This window comes from Bactrocera tryoni, unplaced genomic scaffold, assembly GCF_016617805.1.
Source record: "Bactrocera tryoni isolate S06 unplaced genomic scaffold, CSIRO_BtryS06_freeze2 scaffold_494, whole genome shotgun sequence".
Lineage (NCBI taxonomy): Eukaryota > Metazoa > Arthropoda > Insecta > Diptera > Tephritidae > Bactrocera > Bactrocera tryoni.
The window spans coordinates 8,805-24,502 of NW_024396186.1; the positions used below are offsets into that span (position 1 = coordinate 8,805).

The following is a 15,698-nucleotide window of genomic DNA, read 5'->3' on the forward strand; positions in this document are numbered from 1 at the left end:
AAAAGGATAAAAGCCTGGCAATACTCCCATTGGTCTTCATATACCTAATGTATAAGGTGACATATAAAGTCAAACGAATGTTTGTAATCGGACTTGCGGGCCGGTTAATAGGTATACGAAAACTAGGGGAAGGACACTCTTAATCTTCTTGTCTTACAGGTACACCATGTGATTACTTTTCTGGGGCTAAATCTGCTCTGAAACCATTTAATCACAAGACAGAAAGCGCCGCACTGAGTTATACGGATCGTTTATAGAAAAAATATATCTTCTTCAGCGGCGCTTCCTGTTATTAAATCTAAAAAATAAAGCTGTTAGAATATTAGCCACAGCGGAAAAGTTCTATATATATACTTTGAAGTAATATATGAAGTTTAGATATTTAAATAAATATATGTCGTCTGTTTTTTGTAGACTTCATTTCCTTTTTTCATGTACTGCTATTTAGTTACATAAATTCCACATGCAACTGTGAACTCCATATGGTATATGAATTTAAGCGCTCACACACAACCCTATCCTATATTCAATACAAATGTATGTTTTACAAAGCTTCAACAGTTTTACAACCTTCTCTATGGCTCAGCCTGCCGGCGTGAAGTATCCAAAGAAACTATTTTGTAATTTAAACTTAACTTCGCTTGACATAACACAGAAATAGCCACAAATTTACAAACGAAATGCTTTCACATACTTATTTGGCATGTGCAACTCTTTTAGGTCCAAATACTTTTGAAGTATTTTCCGTTCAACTTTTTCAAGGTTGCGTCTTTTCGCATTGCTTGAACTGGCTCAAATGATGGAGAAAATCTCATTTGGCACCCTTTTCGCTACAACATTCGTGTTTACGTTTCGTTATTTTATTTCATTTTACATACGTTATTTATTCACGATTTGTACTTTTTATTTGTAATATCTCAATGTATATACTTTTAGCTTTCAGTTACTTGGACAAATACATCTTTGTTACAGTAAACGTATGGAAAAATAGTGTTGACAATTCAGGAAAGAGTGAAGATGATAATACGGATATTTCGTTTTAGCTCAATATGCTTCAGGAAAATTCAATGGGGTTTCTTATTTCGAATTTCTTATTTTTTCATTAAATATATATATCAGAAAATGTTCAGCCATTGATCCTGACGATGAGATAAATAGAAAGGAACGTTACTGGACTAAGATACAGAGCAAACACATCACTTTTTCCGGTTCGCTGTGCCCGAGTGAATCACAGTAGTAGAAGAGTAAGCCTTAAGAGAATTCGATTACGGTGAAGGGGATGCAGGCAGACGAAAATTTGCTAATATATTGACCATATATTGAAACTTAAAATATAATTATAATTGTAAGTTATATAGTCACTCGCAATATTATGTGGGCTCTTCAAATTTTGATAACAATCTTCATCGGGTATTGCTTTCAGCTCTTTATTTTCAAACTTTTTTGACCACTTATGATGTTGTTCGGCTTCAAAGTCAACTTTTGCCTGTTCGCACAGCTAGAGTGTGTTCACCATAAACTTGCACCAAAAATAAGTTGACTTTCAACTAAATCTTTAATTTCGGTGTGCACCTTGTTGGTAATAGACTAATGGAGAATTATTCAAGTTTTAAGAAGCTTTCAGCTAGCGATGCTCATAAATCCATTGTCAGAAAGGCATTATGAATCTTTCCATAGCCAGCCCAGGAACATCCATGATTGGATTTTTTTGTTATTGGTGGATAACTAGGATTGAGTTAGAGCAAAAAGTGAAAAAGTATGTTAAAATCCAGGTAAACTCTAACCTCTATCACAATAAGATGAGGATGTATCCTGTAATCTTCATACTGCCTATAAAAGTAAAGTTACTATGCTACCAAGTCTTTTAAAAGTGTCGGTGTTGGGAAATTGTTTTCGGTAAAAATATAAGCTTCACTTGTTAAAATTACAAAATAACATAAATAGTTTCATGGTATGCCTCTGAGGAGATGTTTTTATTTTTCGGAATTAGAAAAGAAAAACAAAAAATAATTGTCGAAAATAGCTTTATTGTTTCCTCAAAATATTTTCCGTTAAGTTTTATACATTGCTTGAGGTATCTCCATAAAAAAAAACGTTGCCCTCTTAGTTTATTTTTTACGAATGGAAATAAAATAAACTCATTCTGTGCTAAGTCACTGTACGGTAGATTACTCATCAAATCCATGTTTTGAATGCTAAAAGTCCGTCGATTTTTCATTGCCTAGGTAAAGGGGGTTCGTCTTCGGCTATTGACGGCCACTTAGAATTTGCAATTCGGCGTTGTTCTAGTGGTATAGTAGCGGCATTTTCCATTTTTTCAAAAAGAAAACAAGCAGCCATTTGCTTCGAAGTGCTTTCACTCATCTGGAAATCCCATACAGTCGACTGCTATTTACTATGGTTTTGTTTTTTCTACTTCTCTCGACCAATCAACACGAACCAGCTTTTGTGCGATCCAAAATAAACAAACAAATTTAACAATCAAATCATGCCATATTGAATGTATGCTGGCCTACTAATGCCTATAGTTGTCTCAATATCATGAAAGTTTACGATTCGCATCAATTATTTCCGTAGCTAAATCGATGTTGAAATGGCAATTCATATTATCATATAAGGATAGTATTTTTCGCAGTTGAACTATACAGCTCACTTACCCAACCAGATGATTCTCAGCATAATTCTTAGTGTATTCTAACTCAGAAATACTGTCGGAGTTTCGTTAGATCAGTTGATTACCGAATGATGTTTACTTTTTAAAATAGTTTTAAAGTATTTCTATAAGTTGACAGCTCTTGCTAAAGTATACGTGCGTTCCAGTAACGGGTCAAAAATATTTTTCATTTAAATTAATGAATTGATGAAATGTTTCCTCAATTAATGATATTTACTCGTGTTTGTCCAAATGCAAGCCGTCAGGTAAAGTAATGCTCTGCAACACTTTGGTAATTTTGAAATTTGACTCTAACCGTTTGACACCTGGCTATCGATTCCTAGCAGGGGTTAGGGCACAAGTCAAATGGAATTAATTAAACCAAACCAGTGAAATAAGTATTTTTCTTAAATAGATTTTTCACCTGCGCAAAAACCGCAGCTTCGTTATGCTATCTGTGTTCTGCTGTCTACTCCCCTTTGCGCATCGCAATCTCAATGTCCAAGAGCTATGACCACGCCAGCAAGCGCAATTGCACACCAATAAAATTTAGAATCAGCAGGATGGGATCAAGCAGTCAACTGAATGGAGAATAAATCAACCCAAAACATCCATCGCTTCAACTTCCTCGCATTGCAAAAGTACTCTAACAGACTACCGACTCAATTGTGAGACAAGAAAGCAAAAATTCGCGTAACAAAATTTTGATTCTTGCTGTTGTTGCAGTATGTTATTCTCTTCTGGATCCGCAACTGCGCTGATTTGGAACGCTTTGGGGTTTTGCTTTTTCTGCTGAGCTGCAGAGTATCCCCAATTTCCGACCTGTGCTTCAACAATTGCCCAATGCGATTAAGGATAGTTACAAGTTGGCGTGGCCCCGCTACTGTGCCGCCCAGTCACTTTCATTTCGAAAGTAGATGCACTACGGAAGAAGCTTAACTAGAACCGTGAAAATTACGTTCAACTTTTTCAAGGTTGCGTCTTATGCGATATTCCAGTGGATACATTTACCTTTTCCTTTTTTGTTCTTTTGTTTATAAATGCTTGCGTTGTTTCCTTTTACGCTTGTGTTGAGCGGGTGTTTGGTAAAGCTTTATTTGTTATTTTCCCAAGAGACAAATAACAGCCGGTGATAGTTTAGCGGTACAAAGTAGCAAAGAAAAATATGCAACAGTAGCAGCGCTTGATAACATAGCATTGAATAAGGTACCTTTTAAAGCCAAAATGCCATAATGAAGATTAAAAAGATTTTCATAAAGCGAGGTTTGCAAATATTTGTTTTCTTTTATTGCTGATAGTTTTGAATTTTATAATTTAGTGTTCTAACTTGAAAAAAAAAACTTTTGTTTACAATAAAAATTTTTGAGAAAGTTTTTCGCGTAACTTCAAGGAATGATTGGCCCATGGAGTTCAACTTTTACAAAGTTTTTTCAAGAAAAAGGTCTGAATCTACCGTAAGTGTTCACTTTAAAGAATTTAAAGCTCCATAAAAAATATTTATTTGAAATTTTTAGCATAAGTTGATGAAGATACTACTTTAAATACTGCTAAACATATGATTTCTTGCTTTCTTTTCACTATAAAAAAGGAATAAGGTAAATGCAAATGCTGGTTAATTTTTTTAGTGATATAAAAGGCTATTGTCGGAAATTATTTTTGCTTACTCTCAGTACGAGCTCTCAACTATTATATAATACATTTTACAGCCAAGTTCATTCCGATTATATAGACCTGACTGACTGTCCACAATTCAAAGCTAATTTGTGAGCATTTTATTAAAATGTATATTAAATATACTTTCATTGATATACTTATGTTTATGTAAATGAGTGTTTTCGGATGTGCGAATGTACGCGTATACGCGTGTGATCAAATATAACCTAAATCCTTAAATATTTGAGCGCTCAAGAAGACTCTGATTGGAGCCGATTGTGTCAGTGCATTATAAAGGTTTGCAAATATTTAGATTTCTTGATTAACTGCCAGCGGAGATGTAGGAAGCAGTGTGTGATCGACTGAAAGGTGCAGCAAAGGTTGCCAACAGAGTTTTGTCATTTCCTACTTTTTAGCAAGTTCATGTATGGACTTTCCTAACGAAAGTTATTTAGATACCCTGAAAAATGTTGTGTATTATTTTATACGGATATTTATGCCTATATCGTAATGATTTAAACAAAAACAGTCAAAGTTTTACTATATCGATTGATTGTTTAGGGTGTTTATTTTGACTACGTGAATAAACTTGAATGCGATTGACCGTCTGTCTGTCCGTCCGTTCGTTCAAGCTGTAGCATGAGTAAAAATTTAAATAAATTTATGAAACTTTGTGCACAGGTGCCTTAGTGCAATCAAAATTCGAGTTCGTAATCGAACCACTGCCACGCCCACAAATCGCCATTAACCGAAGACTTATAAAAAGCCATAACTCAGTACTAAATTAAAACATAAAGCTGTAATTTGGTAGAGAGGATCGCAACAGCAAGGGGCACCTGTGCGCGAAAATTTTTGAAAAAGAGAGCGTGGCCCCGCCCTCTTACAGGTTTAATGTACATATCTCCTAAACCACTAAAGTTACGACAGCCGCTTCTACCGACAGTGTGAAAATGGATTAAATCGGAGGATAACCAAGCTCACTCCCCATGTAACGGGATAAAAGTTTGCATGAATTATGTATTTAGTGTGTGCAACCTTATGATTGAACCTATGAATTGCTTAAATCTAGTAAAAACTGTTTAAGCTCCCAGGTTCCCAATATTTAGACCCCAGTACCTATAGTGGACTTTTAACCGAAAGTGTCGGTCAATGTGTGATACGAGTATATGTAACTGCAACGAAGGGATAATCCTATTCATACCCTGAACAGGGTATATTAAGTTTGTCACGAAGTTTGTAACACCCAGACGGAAGCGTCGGAGACCCTGTAAAATACATATATACATAAATGATCAGTATGTTGAGCTGAGTCGATTTAGCGATGTCCATACGTCTGTCTGTATACATACGAACTAATCCCTCAGTTTTTAAGATATCGTTTTAAAATCATTTTCTCTTTAAGAAGCTGCTCATTTGTCGGAACTGCCGATATCGGACCACTATAACGTAAAGCTGCCATACAAACTGAACGATTGGAATCAAGTTCTTGTATGGAAAACTTTCACATTTGACAAGATATATTCACGAAATTTGATATATGTTATTTTCTAAGGCAACAATGTAATCTCCGAAGAAATTAACTATAGCATATAGCTGCCATCCAAACTGAACGATCGGAAAAAAGTTCTTGCATGGAAAACTTTTGCATTTGACGAGATATATTCACGAAACTAGGTTTAGATTATTTCCTTAGGCAACAATGTAATCTCTGATGAAATTGTTCAGATCGGCTTACTATAGCATATAGCTGCCATATACACGAAATTTGGTATGGATTATTTTCTTAGGCAACAATGTGATCTCCGAAGAAATTGTTCAGATCGGTTAACTATGGCAAATAGCTGCCATACAAACCGAACGATCGGAATCAAGGGATTGTATGGAAAACTTCCTATTTTGACTTGATATCTTCACGAAATTTGTCATGGATTACTAATTAAGGTAATAACATAAACTCCGAAAAAATTGGTCAGATCGGCTTACTATAGCATATAGCTTCCATATAAACTGAACACATAGTTACTAAAAAAATGCGCCTGTGATGGTATATGGTATATCAGTTTCGGTGCAGCCGAAGTTAACGTTTTTTCTTGATTTATAATAGTATGTCCGTATATCAAAAATTGGTTGAATCGAACTAATACTTTCCTTAGCCCCCACATACTTAATATAAAGATATTCGAATATATATACATATACGTATATTTACAGTTAAATTTTGCCCCTATATAACTACTATCAAGATTTTCGAATATCCGGCTGACTTTACTCTATATGATTGGTTTTATACCTTAAAGTGTTTCCCTGGTTTTGATTCGCGCAAGTTTCAAGAGTATAAAATCTTCCGTTGCAGCCGAACTTAGCCCTTTCTTACATGTTTAATAATGTATTTTATCTAATAAAAAATTTAAATCGCATAAAAAATTAAATTACTTACTAGCCGACCCAATAGAGTTGCTTGGATAGGATGGTTAAAGTCACGCGCAGCCAAACATGGTTTTGTCGTCTTAGAGTACATTTCTTAAGAAAATCCTCAGTTATAAATTTAAATATAAATATACCACAAACACACCATAACACAAACATACTGATACTTGCGACGCAATAACTTCATCTCTAATCAATGAAATGCTATGAAATTTCCACTGGACAATCGATAAAGATAGCAGATTCTAACGCACCAGGGGTCGCTAGATTCAAAAAGTCCTCTTAACTTTGGAACACTCCTTCTATATACATATAAAAAAAGTATTTGAGTACTTATCGATGGTACCTTTTTCACGCCCATCGCATTTAAATTCTTATATATGGTTTATGCGAGCTAGAACAAACAATTATGGAATTACGATATATCATCATGAGAAATATATGCTCTCAGAGTTACTTTTGCATGGGAAGTGGGTGTGGTTATACTCCTAACCTCTTTGGGGCGTAAAATTGCTCTTACTTCACTTAGCTACTAAGCAACGACACAACTCTTTCATTTCCTGGCTGAAATGTTATCATTAAGGATGTGTTACAGCATTTGAAGCTTCGATACGTATGTATGATCTCGGGCAAAACGAATGTATAGTAGAGTCTACTATGGTCCAGTAAAAGACGGAGGGTTAATACGAAAACGTTTGCTGAAGGTTTGGCTTATGACTTGGCGCATTTAATATGGATACGAGTAGAAATTCCTGCTAACTAATTATGTGTAGTTTTGGGGCAAATTGGTTCAAAATGATAAACATATGTTTCTTCTGAATTTATATCATCAGATCAAATCTGAAAAGGATTAAAAACAAGAAATTTAAGCTTTCAATACAAATATTTATTATCGCATTCAAAGACCGATTATATCACAAAAAGCTCTTGCATATGTTAGAGGCACTTTTGAAAATGCATTAAACACTTAATCAACCAGTAATAAATTACGGATTACGGTTATCTCAATCTCTCGCTTTTCACAGCATACATTTGCCCTTGAAATTCAGCGCTCTATGATATTTTCATTGCGGTAGCAGTGCCACAATTAATTTTAACACTGTTTTTATGTAACAAATTCGTGATTTGTGCCGGTATTTACAATATCTATAAGTGTGAGTGTAGTTGTTCGGGAGTGCAAGTAATCATTGAATGATTTTATCTCGCTAGCATGTAGCGCAACAGACAAGCGTCAAATTGCCGAAAAGGTGGACGGGTGGGGTGTGCCTGTGTGTAGGTATGGATGCATAACCGTTATTTGAAAGCTTTGCAATTTCATACAAATAAAAACTTACCCAACATCATTTTACGCTGTGCTTATGTTACTCTGCATTTGATGTTGTTTGTTGTAGCATCTTATTGGAGTTGTTGGCGTCGTTCATGCCTCAGTCCGATTTACTGCTAACTGGATAAATTTTCGATGCAAGCGTTTGATATACGAATTTCCTTAACTCTCCTGCACACAAAATTTCATTTCCTCTTAATTCTTATTTAGCTGTTGTTGCTTCATATTGCCGTCCTTTTGGTCATGCACTCTTGATCCTTCTCACTTCATTAATTTTATCGCAGGGGTTTTAACAATTGAACGTTATTATCTAAAGCTGTTTCACATTGCGGTGCCTCATTTACCTACTCCACCCACCTGCCACTGCGTTTAGAATGTAAAGTTATATGTTGCTTTGTGGTATGATGAATATATATCTCAAGTTCTCTGAAACTACGGCGATACCAAGTTCTTTGTGATACCTCATTGCTTTTGAGGTATAAGATCGCCACAAATGTCGCCTAAGAAAGATTTTCTCTCAAACCGCCTGACCTGTTTCAAATTCATAGGGCTCCTCAGTACCTACTGTGCACTTCGATGAGAATTCCAATTCCACAGAATTCCAGTACCCATTCGATGAGAATTCCAATTCCACAGAGACGTTCCAGTTCCAGTCCTTCAAAGAGGTATGCCGGGACACTATACAGTGCTGCTAAAAATTAATTTTAGGAAGCCAAACTTATCGCATTGTAGATATTTTTTTGTCATTCTCTACATAACGAATACCTCAACATTGTAGCTTCCGTTATTTTTTCGATAATATCAAACATACTTTATCAGCTGGAATAACTTAAAAAAAAAATTGCGAAAACATTGTTTAGTATAAAATGGCTTCAAGAGTTTTCCTAATATCAACAGATCGGATGGATTATTCAGTGCCAGTTATAATGGCAGTAAACATTTTGCACTCCGCACGAAGATGCCCATAATTAAAAGATTCAAGATATTCCTTCGCATATGGAAAAGAATGGTCGAGGTTAAAACAAGTTGAAAGTTACAAAACTTAAAAAATATTCTTGGAGGTTGCCAAACATTTCTTTTTATTTGAAAATTCAACTTTGTTATTACATCAGTTGTTGGACACATGTAATTTTTTTACCCACAGTGCTTACACGAAACGAACTTGCACTTCCGTAACTGCATGTTAAAATCGCTTATCGCAATGACTTTGAAGCAGCATGACAAATTACATATGTATATTGTTCCGGTAATTAAAAGGCTGTTGGTTTGAAAGTTGTTTGGGAGTTGAATGTCAGCTTGTCTTGGTAACGCTTTAAGCAAATGTGAATCAATGCATCGCTGCATGGGGTTAGAGCGCGTGCGAGTGCTTGATGACGGTGCAAATATTAAACACGCAATTTGTCACAATGGCCATAGAATGTTTGAAGTGGTATCTGAGAATGAAACAGAAAAGAAGGAGAGCTTGCAATGCCATCATGCTGACTCGACTACTGAATGCCTCAGTGCGCTTTTGAACGACAAACACTTACCTTCTTTTTGTGCATATGTGCGCAGGCCTCTGCACCTCAAACTGTTGTGCATGTATCTGGTATAAGTGCTTAAGTGCTTAAGGGCAAACAACCTCACCACTCGAAGGATATGCTGATCGTCTTTCATTTTGATATAATTCTTTGGACTCCGTACTGCCGTACCTCATCAGCCTCTCAAATACTTTACTGCCACACATGGTACTTAAGTGTACGCTAGATTCCTCAGAGATTCACATCGTAGCTTTAATGCAATTCCTTAACCGTTACGCTATTCCGTTGTCTTACTTTTTATACTGGGATTTGCTTCCGTTTTTCGCTTCGCTTTTCTCTCTTGCGTGACTCTTCCTGACGTTATGACTTTTGCCTTTATTTCAATTTGCAGTGCCTGCGTTTGGTATTCAACCCACGGCGTAGTTCCATAGCAGCAATCATCATCCGCAGCAACATGTTGCAACGTCAAAAATCGTGCAGCTAAAGACATCGGCATTATCGTCTTAAATGTTGCTTAGAAACCTCACTTTACCATATGTGGCTTTTCCAGACTGCCCACTGCTGCTCTCCGCGCTTTGTTGACACCGGTTTCGTGCTGTGCCTTTAACTCGGTTTCTGATATCATTGTTTATATTGAATTTATTTTATGCAATTTCTGTTATGCTTCGTTGGTTTATAGTATCTGTAACAGACATGCTACACAGCAGCACATATCACATGATCGTTGAAGTCCAAATGTTTCTGCCAATACTGGTCAATCCGCCTTGCTCCTGGCCGGCCTGTAAGTATTTACGCCCTACCACAGCACATCATTCACCCGCGTCAGGTTGTAAGCACAAGAAAGAAAAACTTCGTCAAGTTTGCGCTTAAAAAGATGCCACCAAGAAGAACTCGATAGCAATGTTTTCACAATTGTTTTCCCTTCTTCTTGTCTCATGCAGTTTCCTTTTCGTTATTAATCGCAAGTAATCATTAAATTTTTCGTATAGATTTCATTTGATCCGTTCGGGTAATGAGTGGAAATCATTTCTTAAGGATTTTTATGAAAAGAGATTTAAAGACCAAGCTGGCCAGCTGAACTTAAGTTAAAAGGAAACAGATTCCAATTTTCTGTAATCCTAAGTAATTAACTCGCCAAACCTCTCAAGGTTTCCTGTGATAATCAGTACTTAGTGCACTGTGGCTGTGCTCTAGCTTGGCCTCTTTGTAGCGATCAAACGATACAATTGAAGTCGGAATATAAATAACCATATACGACTTCTTAACTACATGGTGCAAAATGAGGTAACAAGCAGCGTAATAATTGAATCGTTGTCAATTATCAAGAACCCAAGTAAATTTTGTAGAAATGAAGGGGAAAAAGAGAAGCACGGGAGACAAGGAATGGTTTTGGGCTTCTTCCAAACTTTTTTTGCACATATCGTAAGACTCTGGAAATTTATGTTATAATGAAGCTACCGGACTTAGGTTCAGACCAAGAGTTCGACTTACTGTATGTGTTACTGCACCGAGAAAGTCTTTTTGATAAAATTAATATGCAATATCAGGAGAACACAACTATTATGAAACCAAAACTCAATAAAAAACAATTCCGAATTCATAGATGAGCATATTTTACTTAGATCAAATATTATAGGAACTCTTGCCGATAGTATGAAAATGGATGAAATATTATTATATTATTTTGCCCTTCTCTGTTCCTTTCAAGCTTTTTAGAATTATTGTCCTTCTTTTTTATTTTAGTCTTATAAATACATGAGGTTATTTTGGTTTCGACGGCAGAAAATGGATTTAGATTCTTTTCAGAGTCTGTCAATGCATCAATTCTAATTACTGAACTAGAGTTGTTATATGGTGTAACCTCAGAGAGGACTCCGACAATTCTGTTCTGGGATATTTAAGCTTTCAGCTAAGTGTTCTTCTTTCTCTTCTTTATTGTCGTAGACACCGCTTTTGCGGGTATAACTGAGTTTACAATAACCAATACGCGCCAGTCGTTCTTTTTTTTTCCCTTTTTGTCGCCAGACAGTCAAGTGTTCTTTAAACAACTAAATTACGGAATTTAGGTCTCTTCGATAAAACTCTCGGAAAATTTTTCTGAGGATTCTAAATTTCGTTAGTCAACTTCGACTTAGGTTCGCGGTACAACCAAAAGATACAACTAATCTGATCTCATTAAGTTAGTTTTTAATCTCACAAATTCGTGTCGGCCGTTTTTTGAGGGTTTGAAACATATTTAAGCCGGTATGAGATTGTCCAATAGGTTCAAGAAATTATTAATTGCACATTTACTATTGAGAAGTTACATAACAGTTCGCAGTATTTATTTGCCATAAACCACTTGGGAATATAAGCCTTGACCAGCGCATACACTGATAAGTTAACATATGCACCATAGACATATAACATAATGATATAAAATAATAAATTTCATTAGAAAAGCCTTCAAAAGGATAACTATATTGTTAGCATATATGAAACACTGAAAGTAGCATAGGTTGTGTTTTTTAATAGCTGTCTACAAAATGTGTTAACTATTATATACCTAATGAATAAAAATAAAACCGGACGGATTGGTTTATTTCAACATTAAAAAAAATTGTGAAAATCAGTGATTGTTCGAAGCGTCACACTTAGACGATCCCTTAACCAATCATATAGAGCACACTGGCTCTCATTCTTACACCATCTCAAAAGTAATATTTATTACCTATGGCGTAATTAGTTATTGATTTATTGCCCTTTTAGTAGTTTTGAAAAGTACCGTTATATGGGGAATGAGAGAAGTTATTTTCCGATTTCAACCATTCTCACACTATCAGTAGAGGTTAAGTAGTATTTATGCTAGGCGAATTTAGTTGTTCTATATTTAGTGACTTAGGAGATATGTAGATTAAGAGCGTGTTCTACTCTAGAATTTTGAAAAATTCAATTTTTTTTCCATATATTTACAGTTTACACCCTTAAGAACATATCCTCCGAAGGATTTTTAAAAATTAAAACACGGTTCGGCCGTATCGGATTTTTTTAAACGCTTTTTCTCGAAACTACTTTTCTCCACATGGTACCGGCATTATCTCAAGTTCTATATAACTTACATTTTATACTTATACATTTTGTGTGGACCTTCTTTCTATAATCCTTCATCGTTCCTACCAGCATCGTGTCAAAATTTTTGTTTTAAATATTTAAAAAAAAATTAAGGAATTTAAAAAAAAGCGTAAAAAATGACAGGATGCGCCATGTTTTTTTACACCTGTCTCTCCCCCCTCTAATTATTTTAATTTTTAATATTTTTTTGTAAAAGTTTTTTTCTGTATTCTTAAGATATCAATAAAAACTCCATAAAAAAATGGATCATAAAAATATTTTTTGTTTTGTTTTTAATAAAATTCAAAAAACTGCCCCCGGCTACTGTGATCTCCTGTTCAGACACACAGTCACTCGGATTTAAATTCGTCATCCTGATCATTTATATATATGTACTATATATATATTTTAGATGATACGTAAAACTGTTAGGTGAAATAAAAGTATTATGCTATGTCCCAACAGATTGCAAGAGTATAAAAATAGCTTAATCCATAGTATTATTTAATTCATTTAATAACTTCAATTGCTTTCAAACTTTTATTAGCGTTAACGAATTGACTCGCTATGGTAATGGGATTCGACATGTGGATATAAACTTGCACGGATGTCCACGTGACTGTGCAGAATCTCTTTTATTTCTTTGTTTACATGCTGCGGGGTCGCATCGAATGATTGTCGAGGTAATCATTCTCTATCAGAAGCAACATGTAAAAGATGGTTTCAACGGTTCAAAGATAATGATTTTGATGTGAGAAATGAAGAACGTGGGAGAACAGCAAGAACGTTTGAAGATGCTGAACTGTAAGAAATATTGTATGAATATGATTGAGTCAAAGGCAAATAGCAGCCATGTAATGTTGCACAACAAACAATTTCAGACCGTTTGAAAGTTTTGGGAAAGATCGAAAAATGTGGAAAATTAATTGAATGAAATACAAATGGAAAACCGAAAAAGCAAATTTTGCTTCAAAGACACGTAAAAAACAGTTTTGCATCGAACAATCACTGGCGTTGAATTTGCTTATTTTAAGTATCTAAACGGAGTAACTCATGGGTTACTTTGGAATAACCATCAATATCGACTGCAAAAACAGATCGATTCTGTGAGAAGGCAATGCTCTGTTTCTGGTGGGATTAAAAAGGAATTTTATATCATGAGCTTCTAAAACCTAGTTAAGCTATTAAAGTTAATTGCTATAGACAACAAATGATCAATTCGAACCATGCATTGATCAAAAACGACCAGAACTTGGTCCCTTCTGATTAACATTTAGTTTCATCTGAGCTAGCTAACATCATTTCGTCCGTCGTTCAGAAGTCAAATTGAAAGAATAGTTTCAGTTATGTAGATTTAAAAACCGTTTTATCGCTAATTAAATTTCTGAATGCAACTATAATATTATTAATTTGATAACCATCGGATGCTTTGTGATAATGATATTTCCACTTTTGTGCTCTTTTTTGTGTTGATATTTTGTGATAGTGACACTTTGCTACTAAATGCGTGAAAACTTTTCTCACTTCGATTAATTACAACTTACGATGCCGAGGAGAATTTGACCTACTATAGGTCGTCGTATTCACTCAAATGTGTGAGGACCTACTTCACGTGCTAGTCCCACTGATGACTAGAGATAGATCAAAAAAATGTCGTATTTCTATATCAGAATTTTTTTCTCTGGTTAGTGTAAATGAAGCACGAACGATTTCGTGCATATCAAGCACAACATTAGTGCCCACGACATAATGAAACTAAGCGATTCCGCGAACGCAGTGCTCCTATGACCCTGGAACGAGCTGCAATCTATTACCTATTTGGCAACAGATTATTGTGTCGACATATCGATAGCACTTGAGGAATTATACATTACCATTTCCATAAATATATTTCGAAAAGCCAGTCATTGGTAATTTGCGGAATCAACCTGGACCCTATTTCGCGCATGACAATTACACGTCGCGTGTTCGCCCGTCGGCAAACCGTCGTCTTATTTTATTGACCCACCACAAAACAAAACAGAAAATATAGTTTATCAGAGAGCTTTAAATTGATTAACAATAGCTATACGCTATGATGATCTGGCCTCTAAAATTACTCACAGTCTTTTCTGAGATAATATTGTATGCCCAATTTCGAGAAGATTGTTTGTTAAATTAAACAAATTTCCGTAAAACTGTAATGTTTCGATATCGGCGGTTATGATAAAAGACCAGTTTCTTATGGGGAAATAGTTGACAGGTTAATGTGCATTGGACTTCATATCCAATATCTATGCATTTTGCCTAACTGTTTTCTTTGTTTAAAATCTGAACGCGTTGCTTAGTGCACCAAAGTATGCTTATAAAGAGTAAAGATTTGCATAAACCGGAAGTGAGCAAGGTGCAACAATTTCTAAATAAATTTTCGTTTACCTTCCATCCTATGCATATGAAAATATAAAAACTGCAAAATACAAAAGTATTTATAATAGAGTAAAAAAAAAAACGTTAACTTCGGTTGTCTTCACCCATGACAAATTCCAGTATAGTTCACAACTGCAAGAGAGCACTAAACTCAATAAAAGACAAGCTCCAACTAAACTTGATCTGGGTTCCTGGCCACAGGAACATTTTCGGTAACGAAAAAGCAGACGAGTTGGCAAAGGCAGGAGCTTTCCGCAATGAATCCGAAGCGGAGCTAATACCAAGCCCGCTAGGATCGATAAAAGGAGAGATCAATAGACAATTCCAACAAATTGCAAACAACAGGTGGAAAAACATTAAAAAATGCGTCATAACTAAACAATTATGGCCAACCTGTCATATGTTGTATGTAAAAGAACCAATGACTTATTAAATAAGTCAAGAAAAAGTACTTACAGAATAACAGCTACTACAACAGGGCACTGGCCATTTGGGGAACATGCGTCCAAAATGGGTATGCCCTACAAGGAAACAATCTTCCACTTTCTCTGCGAATGCCCAGCTCTAGCACAGATCCGACACAAAACACTCGGAATCCACCAAGCACCAAACCTTGAATGGATTT

The 15,698-nt window shown here is 35.5% G+C and overlaps 1 pseudogene; it reads left to right on the forward strand.

The window, feature by feature from the left end:
• Positions 1-10,270: 10,270 nt before the first annotated feature.
• The window catches only part of LOC120781197, a 55,745-nt pseudogene continuing 50,317 nt past the window's right edge, over positions 10,271-15,698 (forward strand).